At 36.7% G+C, this 17,723-nt stretch overlaps 1 protein-coding gene across 11 annotated transcripts in view; it reads right to left on the bottom strand.

The window, feature by feature from the left end:
- LOC138701955 (uncharacterized) overlaps positions 1-4,459 on the bottom strand; it is a 920,371-nt gene extending 915,912 nt beyond the window's left edge. For 9 of the 11 annotated variants that reach the window (XM_069829340.1, XM_069829339.1, XM_069829335.1 and 6 more), the window contains exon 1: positions 4,342-4,459. The gene's annotated coding sequence lies outside the window, so the exon portion shown is untranslated. Of the gene's footprint in view, positions 1-4,248 lie in introns of all 11 variants that reach the window. The other 2 variants (XM_069829333.1, XM_069829332.1) reach the window with 2 other exon arrangements.
- Positions 4,460-17,723: the final 13,264 nt, after the last annotated feature.

The raw sequence follows: 17,723 nt of genomic DNA on the forward strand, positions 1-17,723 counted from the left end.
AAGTTACCCAGCATTTGCTCGCATTGGGTTGAGGGAAAATCCCGGAAAAAACCTCAACCAGGTAACTTGCCCCTACCGGGATTCGAACCCGGGCCACCTGGTTTCGCAGCCAGACGCCCGAACATTAGTAAGGAACGTAAAATATGATGCTGAATTAAATAACTTATTTTCATGTTGCTTCGTGCTAGGAGACCTCGCTGAAATTAAAATTATACGTAGTAGTTACGAGCTAACGAGATGGCATGTGACGTAGAGGACAAGGAGTGTTAGGGCCTACTGCTATTTGCGAAGAACGGACGAGTATTACTTCGGCCACACACGTGTGTATCACCCGTACACAAAGATGCATTTTCATTCAGTAATCTGCTCTAATTGCGAGTGTGTAAATGCTAAGTCTATTTTTAATACGTAATAGCACCATTATCGCCTCGCTGAATATGTTATTATGTGTCTTCATTGCCCACATACCTTACCCTACAGGTCACTGATAGTTGGCTTTCTAACACTGACCAACTTCCGAGCTTGTAGCAGCACTAATACTATCACCATTTTGAATTGATATAAATATGTTCGTTAAAGCGACTAGCAACCGCCAAACATGGAAGCCTCATTCATTAAGATCAGACAAGTGCAGTAATTCTAAAGGGTTTGTCAAGCTTCACGATCAGTCGTCAATAAGTCAGAATTGTACTGTTGTTCTTACCACTTCGTTACGTCATTCTAACGTAAAGGTGCATCTACACGGTTCAACTTTCCATGCGTTTGCGCATGCAATCTGGGGAGAATATTGAATCAAGTTGAGAACGAACGTTCAATTGGACGGACATGTTTTCGAGATATTCACGATTGAATTAAATTTGGTTAGGATTTATTAAATGTTTTATGTTTATTAATGTAACATTCATACTATTACAAAAAAAAAACAAATAATAATAAAAATAAATAATAACCGATTTTTAATAATAGACCAGCAGTTGAGTTAATATTTCACAGCAAAATAAATCAAATAAATAAATGTTATTCAATAAACGAATTTTGCTTATAAATGGCAGCAGAGTGCAGATATCGCATTCTTGATTTTTTTTCTGAGTTAAATAATCCAGCCAACAACAGATTTCCCCAAGTATCTCAATTTTTTTTTCAAAATGTCGGTTGGTCTATTGTTACGTATCTTCATCCAATTAAGATTGTTTTTTCGTTGTTGGTAAATCTATAGCATCTATTAGATGCTTTATGGTTGTGCTAACAGATGGAGTTACTTGTCAACAATGTGACGCTGAAATGTGTGTTCAGGTTACTGATGTATTTTTATATTTGTGATGATTGGTTAATTAATATTAACCCGGCACACTCACAATCATACAAATTTCCAGACTCTAGACACCCAGGAAATTATTCTTCTTCAAGAAAAATTCACCGAGAGCCGAGCCCGAGAGTCCAACCCGGGACCTCCTGATCTGGAAGCCAGCATGCTGACCAACAGATCACGGAGGCAGTCCCAAATAACATTCATGCAGATTTTGTGTCTACGCGGTACGTCGTGTTGAACGTCATCTTCACTGCGTATATATAGGCTATAATAAATTAATAAATATTAAATATCAATCTGATACTCAGGCCTACTTTATTCGCAATATTATGGTTGAACACTCCATAGGCACTCGTATTTGCGATAATCTTCAATAAAGCTAATCATAATTGCCGCCATTTTCAGTTTAAAAGGTCCACCGTCACCAAACAAAACAATTTTCAGTTTATTCAAGGTCACCTAAAACAATCAGCTGCTCGCTACATGCTACTGTTGAACGAAATACGCACAAGACACCCACAGGCGAGGGATAGCTTTCAATTGTCCCTTGCACTCTCATTTTTAGTGAAAAAAGCATGCACAATTATATGCGTTTCAATCGTTCTGCGTGCATTGCTTGAATGCTTGAAGTTGAAAGAAAAATTGAACCGTGTAGATGCATCTTCAGGGATTTTATTGCATATGTAAAAAATTGGACTTGTCTACTGACAAACAAGCACGCTATACAACACAAAAAATACACTTCTATCATATTTGACACCACGTCCACGCTCAGTCAACTTACAGAATTCTAGCTCTCAAACCATCAGCGGGTTTCTATAAATGTGCAGTAATATTTAATCCAATATATTTCACAAGACGATATTCGGACGTTTGTAGTCATTTGTCTTTTAAATCTAGGCTATTTAAAAAACGTAATGGTTATTTTTAAACGCGGCGTAAATGAATATGTGTCTAAACTAATTTTCGAATTCACGAACTCACAAAATAGAACGTAGTTCACTTCCGGTGTTGTGTGGAATGATTGTAACACCATTCTTGAACATTCAACAATAATAATCCGCTTGTATAATATTTAAACAATTTCAGTTACGATAAAATGAAGTGAAATAAACGCACACACATATTTATTTAATACGTAATCTGCAACTATTATAGAAGGCGAATTCTCTTTAAACATATGCACTCGATTATTTATAATGACAGTTAATTCTCCCTACACACGTGTGAGCAGGTCAAGGCTACCAATATCTCTTTACGTACTGTCACTTTCTTCCTAATCACAGTCAAATACACAGCAATTTACAATGATTCGGTGTTATTTAATAACAAACTACACTCCTGCAGCGGTGACCAAAGCGGGTGTCATGATTACATTACGTAATCACAGACATTCAAACGGGTACGAGGAGTTTCCTGTACATTGCTGTTTTTTTTTTCATTCACATACTGAAGGCAAGCAGTGGCGATATCATGTCGGTCTAAAAACTCTGTCTCTACAAGCAGTAAGAGGTGGTTTCGTAAAGAATGAGGAGAACTTTTTTTGTTGTTCTGTCAACTTACATATAAAATAATTTAAAAGCAAATAAATAAGCAAGAATAAAACTCATTATAGCAAATTACAAAACAAAAATTGGACTTAAATAAAAAAAAAACTAAAGATTATACACAATCAAAAAAAAAAAAAAGTAAAACCCCAAGGACAAAATGTAATATGTTTACTTTGCTCAACGGTTCAATTAGGAGTAGGTATATAGAAATATTAATTGCCATGCTGAATAATGTATTATTATTATTATTATTATTATTATTATTATTATTACTGACCACTAAGTATCTGTTTCTATAATTCTTCTGTACGTGCATAAATACTGATATTTTTAGATCTTCTCCCTATAAGGATAAAATTATTAGGTTTTATCTCAATTTTAATCTTCTTAATCTTTAGATGAGGGTAACTATTTATTAGTTATTCATTTAATAATAATATTGTAGAAAAACTGATTCAATATTATGTGGCAACGAACTGTTAAACGCCAGGAATTGACATATATTAAATCATAGCCAGGAAGAGAAAGATGATATGAATAAATGTTAAAAATGTTATGTTTTGTTTAACGACGCTCGCAACTGCCGAGGTTATATCAGCGTCGCCGGTGTGCCGGAATTTAGTCCCGCAGGAGTTCTTTTACATGCCAGTAAATCTACTGACATCAGCCTGTCGTATTTAAGCACACTCAAATGCCATCGACCTGGCCCGGGATCGAACCCGCAACCTCGGCAACCGCCAGCGCTATACCAACTGCGTCAACCAGGCCGACCGTAAATAAATGTAAGGAAGTTAGCTACCTGATGGGGTTTGAAATATCTCGTGCTCTAAAGCCTTTTAATAGAACAGAATTTCTCAAGAGAGTAATGATTAAAATAGCTTAATAACTTGTCCATAAGAAGTTCTTAATTTTGAAAAACTACGAATTTCTCGACCAAGTATCGAGAGAAGAATTCCTGATTATGTTCAGGAGGAAGATTAAAAAAAGAAGCAAGAAAAATCGTATATTATTCACTGGCTCTTGATGACAGCAGTGACATTACTGATACAGCAAAGCTTGAGATTTTTATCCGCGGGATTGATCAAGATGTTAATATAGGAACCACCACTGGTTGTAGCTTTCATGCCAAGTACCTTTCCTCAGTCTCCTTACTTCATAGGCTGTCTGTCGCATGTAATCACTGCAGTTCGAGTTTTGGTCACCGCTGAACTAGATAAAGCACCACTACAAAATAATTTAAATTAATCGTTCTCGTCTGCAATGCTGAATTATATCCATACATGTGTGACATAACCAAAATCTCAAAATTCACTGTTACACAGATGTATATTAACTAAGAAGAATTAAGAAGCTAAAGTAACTTAACGATATAAAATATAATGACAACACCTGATTGTAGACATTCGTAGGTTATGTTGAAATGGAAATGAAATGCATGTCAACACTTGATATTGATAAGTGTTTACGATAAACTGCACTAACCACATGTCCTACCGTCGACACACGTCACAGGCCCCTCTCTCCGCGTTGCTTCCTGCCGACTGTTCCTGGTTCACTCACTTGGCGCATCTTGTGTGCGCTGTCTGCAGGCAGGCGCTCGGATCCCTTCCCTCCCTGCTCTATGCGCCCCCCTCCACATCCGCGCCTTGGCCATCATTTACGGCGGTTCCCTATGTAGACTCATTAAAGTAACTACCCCTTCTCTCCCGAACACATGATTGCAGGCATGGCCTCCCCTCAAGTGGTTTTACCGCGTTATTGCAAAATGAAAATATAACCTCAAAATACTTATATCCCTTGTGTCCTTCTTTACTTGACCACATAATTTACTTATTTATTTATTTCATTTCATCAATCATTGTTCACGTCATGGCGGATTAGATGTTTCTAGTTCTTAATCCGCCATCACTCTATATACAAATATAATAAAAAATTAATACATTTGAACTTATAAGTATCCTATGTTTACAATACTACTACTACTACTACTACTACTACTACTACTACTACTACTAATAATAATAATAATAATAATAATAATAATAATAATAATAATAATAATCAACTAATAAGTATACCTCTTTTATTTAAAACTCCTACTCTCTTAAGAATTGAAGACATTATTACAAAAACAGCCCTAGTCATTTTTAATGAAATTGAGTTAAGGACACATTTGCTACTATTCCAAATGTTTATAGACTCCAAAAATGACACATGTCAGGTGTAATAGCCACAAAGATAAACACCAGTTGTACGGAAACAGCTGACATGTGTTGTTCTATTTATTTTTATTGTTCTCCTCAAAAATAGCAATTTTGACAAGGGTTGTTTTTGTAATAATGTCTTCAATTATTCTATTACTTCATTGGCTACTCTTCGTAGTTTCTTATCGTGTAACTACTCAACAGTTATAATTCCATCTCCGTTAGAGCTTTGACTTTCTCTTCCCATCTAATTTTAACTCTAAACAGAAATTTTCCTAATTTATGCAGATTGCTTGCGTTTAGGAGACCATTTATTTTTTTATAAGCTACTATAGCGTTTATTTGTAGAAATATTTTATCCACCCAACTGTTTCTCAAATCATTCGTTGCCTGACACTTCAGCGCAATATGCATTGCGTCTTCAGCTAGTCCACACAAAGGACATTTATCCTTCTCTACGTTCCCTCTCTTATTCTTGAGTCTCCAGATACCTAATCTCCATCATGCCATTCCCGTTCTCTCTTCCCTTGAATTTAGTCTAACATATTCTTCCTGTTCCCAAAACTGCTTAACCTCCCTATAGGAATTTAGTGATCCTAGGTCTTTAATATTACTAAAAATATCTTGTCTCGAAATTTCGTTTACCCTCTCTTTTACTATTCTTCCAATAGTTTTCGTGTTTATAGAACCTAGTTCTCTCCAATAGCCAATTTAGACCTAATCTGTTTATTTCACTTTCCAGCTCTTTCAGCCAGTTCGATTTCCAATTAGCGGCTTTCATACAAAAGATACATGTTTTCTTAACTGCCGAATCATTTCTACACAGAATATTACCAAAATAATTGATTTTTCTTTCTAGAATAATTCCCAGACTCGAATCGGTTCCCATCTCTAGTAACGCTGCCAGGTTAGAAGCATTCTCCGGTATTCCTAGAAATTTTTTACACATTTTGGCTCTTACTTTATCGATGTTTCTGCTGGCTAACCTACTACCCCAGATCTCAATAACTTGACCACATAATGTTTACTATGGCGAAGTGGGCAAAGATAAAGTTAAAAGACCATTCAGTTACACAAATTTTACATACGTAGACTTACACCGTGTGTTTTTCTGGGTGTAGAACATTAGGGATTTAACATTGCCGTAAGAAATCCATGTATTGCATTTCTCCACTCCTGTCTATCTTGCGTCTCGTTTTCAAAATTTATCTACCCATCATAACCTAGACACACGATCACAACACTCCTCAATATTATCCATTCCCTCCCAACAAACATCCTCATATTCATCTTCTTTCACTGTGGCTGTTCCCCGGCTTTGGAATTCCCTACCGAGTAATGTCAGGGACTGTCAGACATCAAACCAATTTAATAATAGGCTAACAAAATATTTTTCTAACAATTCTTGTTAACAATAATAGCTGTTTCAGGTTTCTCAATGCTTAATGGTTATATATATATCGCAGATAAATATCTAAATTATCTCATTATTATTATTATTATTATTATTATTATTATTATTATTATTATTATTATTATTATTATAACTATTTCTTACCAATGTTTATTATTGTCACACTAACATTACTTATCCAACTTTCATTATTTACTTTCATGTTGTTTTATGGTCTAGATATTAATGTAATAACTATGTAACCAATTGTATTCTATTGGAATTAGAGTCTGGCTGGGCGGAAGAGAAGGCCTACTGGCCTTAGCTCTGCCAGAATAGGCCTAAATAAATAAATTATTATTATTTATTATTATTATTATTATTATTATTATTATTACAAAACAACGAAGAAATAACAATCAGTGGGCCATGTTCAGAAATTAGCACTCTTTGGAAATATTATTTCTAAAACAAGAGAACATCATTAGGTAGAACTAGTTCGGGATTTTACGTTGTTGGAACGTTTCTTGAACTGTTCTTTCACGGCCTTCGGAGTTCCTTCTTATGTTACAATAATTACATTCATCTTCCGAACTTCATTCGTCATAAAATACAGCACTATCACAGTCTAGTATATACAGTCACGAAACTTGAGTTTATGAAGGTATTAGAAACAATAGACTGTGCAGGTACTATTTCGCATTGTCTGTAATGTAGCGATAATAACGACCCTAGTGGTTAACAACTATCTATGGATGCATATTTACTACGTATTGAGCTTCGTGACTATATACTAGACTGTGACACTATCACCTTCCAAATCACTCATGACTGACTAGTTCTTGCTCTTAATTTGAGAACCAATTCCACTCGTTCCGAACGAGTTCCAAAGCATGTAGGAATAGAAAACTGGGAGTTCAGAATCGGTTCAGAATCAGTTCAAGTCTTGGACCGCACATTGAAATACTGCGCATGAGCAGGCAGTTCAGAATCGGTTCTGAACAGTGCTGGAATAAACCTTATTAAATATGACCTACTGATGAAGTTATTTCTTCATTGTTTTCATACACAAGTTTCTTACGGCGCTGTTAAAACCCCTATGTCCTATACCAAGAAAAAGACACAATATTTACGTAAATTAGTGAATATATTATCTATAATACTATTCCTGCTGAACACGATGTGTAGTAACTTACGCATTTCTAGAATCCTTGATTAATTTTATACCAAGACACTACGTCGAGCTTTAAATATAGCCTATATGTGACTCAGAAGAGAACAAACATTCATTTGTTCTTTTACGAAAATAAGACTTTTTTTGTTTTACTGGCCTGCGTTCAAAAGTGCCCTTACGGTGACGGCAGAAAATAAAATAGTGTAGAATAAAATACATTCGGTTTATTAGTTCCTAGAAAGAACCTTACGTAACGTAATTATAATGCTTTTGTGTTTAGGACAAACTCGAAAGAAATGACATAGGATATTTAATGTATGGGAATAATCGATAAAAATAAACCCTGTCAAGAATGAAAGATATTGAACAATAAGAACGATTGCACTTGTGTTCTTTATGTTAATCAAAATTTCTGTACAATTTCACTTCTTACCTCCTTAAAGAAACTCACATTCTACATCAGCTTCATAGTCATTCACTGAAAGGATGAGTTTAAATTGTGTGAATTAAGAATTTCGAATGTCTGTAGTGAAAGAATAACAGAAAAGGCCTACGCTATCCCAATGTATTTATTTCTCTGTCATAGTACAAGCTTTTCACGACGTTTTTTTTATTATTATAAACGCCTTTCTGACTTACCAACTATAAAAATTTCCGTTTTATTATTCCTAAAATTCAGCTTTCGTCTTATTTGAAAGTCGTGTTACAGATGTCAGTATTCTACGATGATCTTTCCGGCACACGAAGAAATTTCATAGGTATATATTTTTACTTCACTTCTCTAAATATTTACTTTATCAGCTAGTAAACAAGAAAGGAGTCTAGTAAACTAAAAATTAAAACCGGGAGAAACCAGGTTCATTCAAATTTATCTCCTTTGCTCACATTCCTCTATGAAATGAAAGTGTAGTCTTGCGCCGTATGAAAATAGCACCACACAAGTGTGACGTCACATTCTAATGTAAAGATTAAAAAGGGGTGCGGCAATGACTGCAAATGTGTCTAACCCTCTGTACAATACGTTTACAATACAAATAAATTCACTGACCTAACCTCACAGGTGTCTGTACGATAGAAGCTTTTGCTTATAAAACAATTTTCAGAAGGGGGAGAGCTGTTCATGGTGTCAGTAATGGATGCCGTTGTGGAATCAACCCCCTGGTAGTATTGCTCACATGCGCGTGACAGCTCCATAACCCCCCCCCCCCACCTACCTTCCTCTCTCTCCTTGCCCCTCGATAGTAGACCTCCACGTTTCGCGGATCAATAGAGCCCCCTAAAGGCAAACATTTTTTTCTTTAGTAATTTCACTACGACTTCTGCTAGATATATTTAAAGTGATGTGAAAAAAAAATAAAATTCAACGTGACAGCCTCGCATACTCCCTGACGGCTTACAGAAAGGGTGGAGTCACAGAATGTCGTACAACACTGTCAGTTCCGGATATTGCATATTAAAGGGGAATGTTTTACATTAAGGTCAGGGTTATCAGATTCCAATGTTGACGTTAGAGGTCTGTGTCAATTTCTCTTCATAGTCGATTCGCAATTAGGACTAATATTTGGTCCTTGAAATGAACGTCTATTATTATTATTATTATTATTATTATTATTATTACTATTATTATTAAGTTATTATTATTATTTGTTAATTTTTATTATGTTCCTTATTATGGTTGTATAATTATTGTAGCCTATTTACTATTATTATTAAATTATTATTATTATTATTATTATTATTATTATTATTATTATTATTATTATTATTATTATTATTACTTACTTACTTACTTACTGGCTTTTAAGCAACCCGGAGGTTCATTGTCGCCCTCACATAAGGCCGCCATAGGTCCCTATCCTGAGCAAGACAAATCCAGTCTCTATCATCATATCCCAAATCCCTCAAATCCATTTTAATATTATTTTCCCATATACGTCTCGGCCTTCCCAAAGGTCTTTTTCCCTCCGGCCTCCAATCTAACACTCTATATGCATTTCTGGATTCGCCCATCCGTGCTACATGCCCTGCCCATCTCAAACGTCTGGATTTAATGTCCCTAATTATGTCAGGTGAAGAATACAATGCGTGCAGTTCTGTGTTGTGTAACTTTCTCCATTCTCCTGTAACTTCATCCCTCTTTATTATTATTATTATTATTATTATTATTATTATTATTATTATTATTATTATTATTATTATATTTTAATTCGCTCCATTCAATGTATAGACTTAGTTTTTGTATACTTATAAAAAATCATCTTTACTTTTTAACTTCGCTCTAGAATATGCCATTAGGAAAGTTCAGGATAACATAGAGGGTTTGGAATTGAACGGGTTACATCAGCTTCTTGTCTATGCGGATGACGTGAATATGTTAAGAGAAAATCCACAAACGATAAGGGAAAACACGGGAATTTTACTTAAAGCAAGTAAAGAGATAGATTTGGAAGTAAATCTCGAAAAGATAAAGTGTATGATTATGTCTCGTGACCAGAATATTATACGAAATGGAAATATAAAAATTTGAAATTTATCCTTCGAAGACGTGGAAAAATTCAAATACCTTGGAGCAACAGTAACAAATATAAATGACACTCGGGAGGAAATTAAACGCAGAATAAATACGGGAAATGCCTGTTATTATTCGGCTAAGAAACTTTTGTCATGCAGTTTGCTGTCAAAAAATCTTAAAGTTAGAATTTATAAAACAGTTATATTACCGGTTGTTCTGTATGGTTGTGAAACTTGGACTCTGTCTTTGAGAGAGGAACAGAGATTAATGGTGTTTGAGAATAAAGTGATTAGAAAAATATTTGGGACTAAAAGGGATGAAGTTACAGGAGAATGGAGAAAGTTACACAACGCAGAACTGCACGCATTGTATTCTTCACCTGATATACAGTAATTAGGAACGTTAAATCCAGACGTTTGAGATGGGCAGGGCATGTAGCACGTATGGGCGAATCCAGAAATGCATATAGTGTGTTAGTTGGGAGACCGGAGGGAAAAAGACCTTTGGGGGGGCTGAGACGTAGATGGGAGGATAATATTAAAATGGATATGAGGGAGGTGGAATCTGATTGTAGATAGGTACTGGATTAATCGTGCACAGGATAGGGACCGATGGCGGGCTCATGTGAAGGCAGCAATAAATCTCCGGTTTCCTTAAAAACCACAAGTAACTTAAGTAGAAAATGTTAATTAAAAAATATTCTTACATTTAAGTGCGTCCTTTTTTCTCTCTCTTACGGAAATATAAAAATTTGAAATTTATCCTTCGAAGAGGGGAAAAATTCAAATATCTTGGAGCAACAGTAACAAATATAAATGACACTCGGGAGGAAATTAAACGCAGAATAAATATGGGAAATGCCTGTTATTCGGTTGAGAATCTTTTGTCATCTAGTTTGCTGTCAAAAAATGTTGAAGTTAGAATTTATAAAACAGTTATATTACCGGTTCTTCTGTATGGTTGTGAAACTTGGACTCTCACTTTGAGAGAGGGACAGAGGTTAATGGTGTTTGAGAAAAAGGTGCTTAGGAAAATATTTGGGACTAAGAGGGATGAAGTTACAGGAGAATGGAGAAAGTTACACAAAGCAGAACTGCACGCATTGTATTCTTCACCTCACATAATTAGGAACATTAAATCCAGACGTTTGAGATGGGTAGGGCATGTAGCACGTATGGGCGAATCCAGAAATGCATATAGAGTGTTAGTTGGGAGACCGGAGGGAAAAAGACCTTTGGGGAGGCCGAGACGATGGGAGGATAATATTAAAATGGATTTGAGGGAGGTGGAATATGATTGTAGAGACTGGATTAATCTTGCACAGGATAGGGACCGATGGCGGGATTATGTGAGGGCAGCAATGAACCTTCGGGTTCCTTAAAAACCATAAGTAAGTAGAAAATGTTAATTCAAAAATATTCTTACTTTTAAGTGCGTCCTTTTTTCTCTCTCTTACGGAGGAGGGACCCGAAGGCTTGCAGTGCAGTCTGAAGCTTATTGTGTTTACCACTCCTGTTTTGTGAATGACACTTGTAGCCAAACGGCCGCGTTCTTGTACAAGTACAGCACGCCGCACCGCGAACTTAACCAGGGATATAGTATGGATGATGATGATGATGTGAATTAATGATAACTAAATGAGTCCGAGGTCCAATGCTGAAAATCACCCAGCAAATCTGCTTCAATTGGTTGAGGGAAACCCCCGGAAAAAATACCAACAAAGTAATTTGTCTCAACCAGGATTTGAACCCGGGCCCGTTTCTTTCACGATCAGACATGCGGTCACTCCACAACGGTGGTCCATGTAAGTGTTCACTTACTTTATAACCTTAGGTGAAACAGTTAAATAACAGTGTTGTAACATTTTACTGGTCCGCTATAGTCTACTTGTTTTCCATAAACATACAATGAAGACATAAGAAGATGGCCAATTAAATAAATGCTGGTATTAAATATTATAATTACTTATTTAAAGACAATAATTATTGTACTAAACAAAACACTTACAGATGGAAATAGCTACGCTTTGTTTTATAATAGACATGGTCACATTCAACTCGGAGAGAACTGCGTGTAGCCTAACCAGCTGGGCTGAACACGAGCTTTCTCTTATTTTGTACTCGCTCGCATGGTTAAGTGTAAATTCCCCTGAATTACCATAAAAAGAAGTAAATTCCCCTATAACTATTCTAAGCCAATGACTTTTATAGTCTATACCTCTAAGCACTATACCTGCGACTGGTAAATTCTCCTAATTGGAGTAAGGGTATGAAGTGAACGGTTAATCGAAAAAATCGGATAATCCGTACCATATAAGGTTTCATAAATTAAGTGCATAATACAGATTCCTAATTTCCTCCGTGGTCTTGTGTTTTAACATGCCAAGTGGCTCAGACGTTCACTAATTTAAGTCTGGTTTTCAATGACGGGTTTTTAAGAGCCAAGGAAACTCTTTAAGACGACTGTCTGTGGAAAGACAGGAATAGTAGAGGTCTCATGTTGTAGATTTACATACTTATTACACTTTATATTTGTTTTCAATTAAATCGTGCACAGTATTATTTCTTATTTCGTATTCTGATGTTAGATGAACCACAGTTTCTCTTTTCTCAAACCACTCAATTACGTGCACTATTTGTCGTAGCACAACTCCTATTCTTTGATACCTGTGGAGGGCATTTTGCATAAAATTTAGGCCCCTCGAAGAGTAGACCATACTCTATAAGAGTAAAAGTTTGTAAAATACAGTGTGTAGAAAAAATTCTTACTAATATAATGTCCAGTAATTCATATTTTTTTCTGCAGCAAAAAAAAAAAATAAATAATAAATAAATAAACAAATAAAAGAAGAAGAAAACTAGAGAGAAAAATAGTCTGATAAACCACCAATCGGTTAATAGGGTGACGGAAAATCGGGGTTCTACTGTACAGTAGTTCAAAAACAGAAAAATGTCACAATCCTTTGCTATGCAGTGAAGTCTTTCTAGCTGCTCCAAAAACGAAACAATCGAAAAATATTGTAATAATGTTGACCACTCCGCTAATCGATTCAAAGGTATCGATACTGAAAGGGAAATGAAATGCTAAGAAGAGAATAATTTCCCGCAGAATTGCATCGATCATTGCAATGGTTATTTGAAGTATTTAGAACTTTGCTTCAGAGGCGTCAGTCACAAGAATCAAAATAATTTTTTATTATTAGGCCTATAACGTCTTGGGATCGTGAGAATAGGCAGCAGATTGTCAATTACCCTGGAAAAGCTTTATGTTAGTGTGCTCAGCGGATTGTCAAAAGCCAACAGAATAAATGAAATTGGGTATTCGAGTAAAATACGTTTAATTGTCAGCGAACGTGGTCGAACGTCAGTAATTTTTAGAAATTACAAGTTTTACTTCGAACGGTCTCTGATGACTAGTGAAGAAAAGTGGCGGTGCACCAGGTTAATGTCTTGTATTTTTTTAAAGTTTTAGGCCCAGAATAGAATTTAATTTTCATGTAATAAGGATAATAATCTGAACCATACAGTGATCGAGTCTTGCAGCGTCAACAAGTATCTGAAGGGGCAAATATATTTGTTTTTATTGAGCTGATCACTAGGGAAGAGATTTTAAGGTCCAGCACCTTTCCAAAAAATATAGCTGTTTTCATATATATAGGTCAGGAGCATTAAATGAAGCGAAATAAACACAATTTGTTGCACCTTTTTATGAGATTACTACATTTCGCCACCTTTTCCTTCCTTTTTGATGCTTCAACACTTTTCCCTGCGTTTTTGAAAAATTGGACAGAAAAATAGATCTTTTCTCAGCAGCAGCCATCAAACAGGCCCAACAATTACTCAACAACAAAGACTTACTTGTACCATTTTTAGGGGACTTTACATGTGTCCAGCATTTTATCTGTTCCGTCTTTAGGGGAATTCATATATGCTCAGCATTTTACCTGTTTCATTTTCAGGGGAATTTACATGTACCTAGCATTTTACTTGTTCCGTCTTTAGGGGAATTTGCATGTGTCCAGCTTTTTACTTGTTCCCTCTTTAGGGGAATTTGCATGTGCCCAGCATTTTACTTGTTCCGTCTTTAGGAAAATTTACATGTGCCCAGCATTTTACTTGTTCCGTCTTTAGGGAAATTTGCATGTGCCCAGCATTTTACTTGTTCCGTCTTTAGGGGAATTTGCATGTGTCCAGCATTTTACTTGTTCCGACTTTAGGGGAATTTGCAAGTGCCCAGCATTTTACTTGTTCCGTCTTTAGGAAAATTTGCATGTGCCCAGCATTTTACTTGTTCCGTCTTTAGGGGAATTTGTATGTGTCCAGCATTTTACTTGTTCCGTCTTTAGGGGAATTTGCATGTGCCCAGCATTTTACTTGTTCCGCCCCTAGGGGAATTTGCATGCGTCCAGCATTTTACTTCTTCCGTCTTTAGGAGAATTTACATGTGCCCAGCATTTTACTTGTTCCGTCTTTAGGGGAATTTATATGTGCCCAGCATTCTACTTGTTCCGCCTTTAGGGGAATTTGCATGTGTCCAGCAATTACTTGTTGCGTCTTTAGGGGAATTTACATGTGCCCAGCATTTTACTTGTTCCGTCTTTAGGGGAATTTGCATGTGTCCAGCATTTTACTTGTTCCGTCTTTAGGGGAATTTGCATGTGCCCAGCATTTTACTTGTTCCGTCTTTAGGGGAATTTGCATGTGTCCAGCATTTTACTTGTTCCGCCTTTAGGGGAATTTACATGTGCCCAGCATTTTACTTGTTCCGTCTTTAGGGGAATTTACATGTGCCCAGCATTTTACTTGTTCCGTCTTTAGAGGAATTTACATGTGCCAAGGATTTTACTTGTACATGTGTCCAGGATTTTACTTGTTCCGTTTTTAGGGGAATTTACATGTGCCAAGGATTTTACTTGTACATGTGCCCAGGATTTTACTTGTTCCGTCTTTAGGGGAATTTACATGTGCCCAGCGCTTTACTTGTTCCGTCTTTAGGGGAATTTACATGTGCCCAGCATTTTACTTGTTCCGTCTTTAGGGTTATTTACATGTGCCCAGCATTTTACTTGTTCCGTCTTTAGGGGAATTTACATGTGCCCAGCATTTTACTTGTTCCGTCTTTAGAGGAATTTAAATATGCCCAGCATTTTACTTCTACATGTGCCCAGGATTTTACTTGTTCCGTCTTCAGGCGAATTTGCATGTGTCCAGCATTTTACTTGTTCCGTCTTTAAGGGAATTTGCATATGTCCAGCATTTTACTTGTTTCGTCTTTAGGGGAATTTACATGTGCCCAGGATTTTACTTGTACATGTGCCCAGGATTTTACTTGTTCCGTCTTCAGGGGAATTTGCATGTGTCCAGCACTTTACTTTTTCCGTCTTTAAGGGAATTTGCATATGTCCAGCATTTTACTTGTTCCGTCTTTAGGGGAATTTACATGTGCCCAGGATTTTACTTGTACATGTGCCCAGGATTTTACTTGTTCCGTCTTCAGGGGAATTTGCATGTGTCCAGCATTTTACTTGTTCCGTCTTTACGGGAATTTGCATATGTCCAGCATTTTACTTGTTCCGTCTTTAGGGGAATTTACATATGTCCAGCATTTTACCTGTTCCGTCTTTAGGGGAATTTACATGTGCCCAGGATTTTACTTGTCCCGACTTTAGGGGAGTTTACATGTACCCAGCATTTTACTTGTTCCGTCTTTAGGGGAATTTACATGTGCCCAGCATTTTACTTGTTCCGTCTTTAGGGGAATTTACATGTGCCAAGGATTTTACTTGTACATGTGCCCAGGATTTTACTTGTTCCGTCTTTAGGGGAATTTACATGTGCCCAGCACTTTACTTGTTCCGTCTTTAGGGGAATTTACATGTGTCCAGCATTTTACTTGTTCCGTCTTTAGGGTTATTTACATGTGCCCAGCATTTTACTTGTTCCGTCTTTAGGGGAATTTACATGTGCCCAGCATTTTACTTGTTCCGTCTTTAGGGGAATTTACATGTGCCCAGCATTTTACTTGTTCCGTCTTTAGAGGAATTCAAATATGCCCAGCATTTTACTTGTACATGTGCCCAGGATTTTACTTGTTTCGTCTTTAGGGGAATTTACATGTGCTCAGGATTTTACTTGTACTTGTGCCCAGGATTTTACTTGTTCCGTCTTCAGGGGAATTTGCATGTGTCCAGCATTTTACTTGTTCCGTCTTAACGGGAATTTGCATATGTCCAGCATTTTACTTGTTCCGTCTTTAGGGGAATTTACATGTGCCCAGCATTTTACTTGTTCCGTCTTTAGGGTTATTTACATGTGCCCAGCATTTTACTTGTTCCGTCTTTAGGGGAATTTACATGTGCCCAGCATTTTACTTGTTCCGTCTTTAGAGGAATTTAAATATGCCCAGCATTTTACTTCTATATGTGCCCAGGATTTTACTTGTTCCGTCTTCAGGCGAATTTGCATGTGTCCAGCATTTTACTTGTTCCGTCTTTAAAGGAATTTGCATATGTCCAGCATTTTACTTGTTTCGTCTTTAGGGGAATTTACATGTGCCCAGGATTTTACTTGTACATGTGCCCAGGATTTTACTTGTTCCGTCTTCAGGGGAATTTGCATGTGTCCAGCACTTTACTTTTTCCGTCTTTAAGGGAATTTGCATATGTCCAGCATTTTACTTGTTCCGTCTTTAGGGGAATTTACTTGTGCCCAGGATTTTACTTGTACATGTGCCCAGGATTTTACTTGTTCCGTCTTCAGGGGAATTTGCATGTGTCCAGCATTTTACTTGTTCCGTCTTTACGGGAATTTGCATATGTCCAGCATTTTACTTGTTCCGTCTTTAGGGGAATTTACATATGTCCAGCATTTTACTTGTTCCGTCTTTAGGGGAATTTACATGTGCCCAGGATTTTACTTGTCCCGACTTTAGGGGAGTTTACATGTACCCAGCATTTTACTTGTTCCGTCTTTAGGGGAATTTACATGTGCCCAGCATTTTACTTGTTCCGTCTTTAGGGGAATTTACATGTGCCAAGGATTTTACTTGTACATATGCCCAGGATTTTACTTGTTCCGTCTTTAGGGGAATTTACATGTGCCCAGCACTTTACTTGTTCCGTCTTTAGGGGAATTTACATGTGTCCAGCATTTTACTTGTTCCGTCTTTAGGGTTATTTACATGTGCCCAGCATTTTACTTGTTCCGTCTTTAGGAAAATTTGCATGTGCCCAGCATTTTACTTGTTCCGTCTTTAGGGGAATTTGTATGTGTCCAGCATTTTACTTGTTCCGTCTTTAGGGGAATTTGCATGTGCCCAGCATTTTACTTGTTCCGCCCCTAGGGGAATTTGCATGCGTCCAGCATTTTACTTCTTCCGTCTTTAGGAGAATTTACATGTGCCCAGCATTTTACTTGTTCCGTCTTTAGGGGAATTTATATGTGCCCAGCATTCTACTTGTTCCGCCTTTAGGGGAATTTGCATGTGTCCAGCAATTACTTGTTGCGTCTTTAGGGGAATTTACATGTGCCCAGCATTTTACTTGTTCCGTCTTTAGGGGAATTTGCATGTGTCCAGCATTTT

The sequence above is a fragment of the Periplaneta americana genome, chromosome 6, assembly GCF_040183065.1.
Source record: "Periplaneta americana isolate PAMFEO1 chromosome 6, P.americana_PAMFEO1_priV1, whole genome shotgun sequence".
Lineage (NCBI taxonomy): Eukaryota > Metazoa > Arthropoda > Insecta > Blattodea > Blattidae > Periplaneta > Periplaneta americana.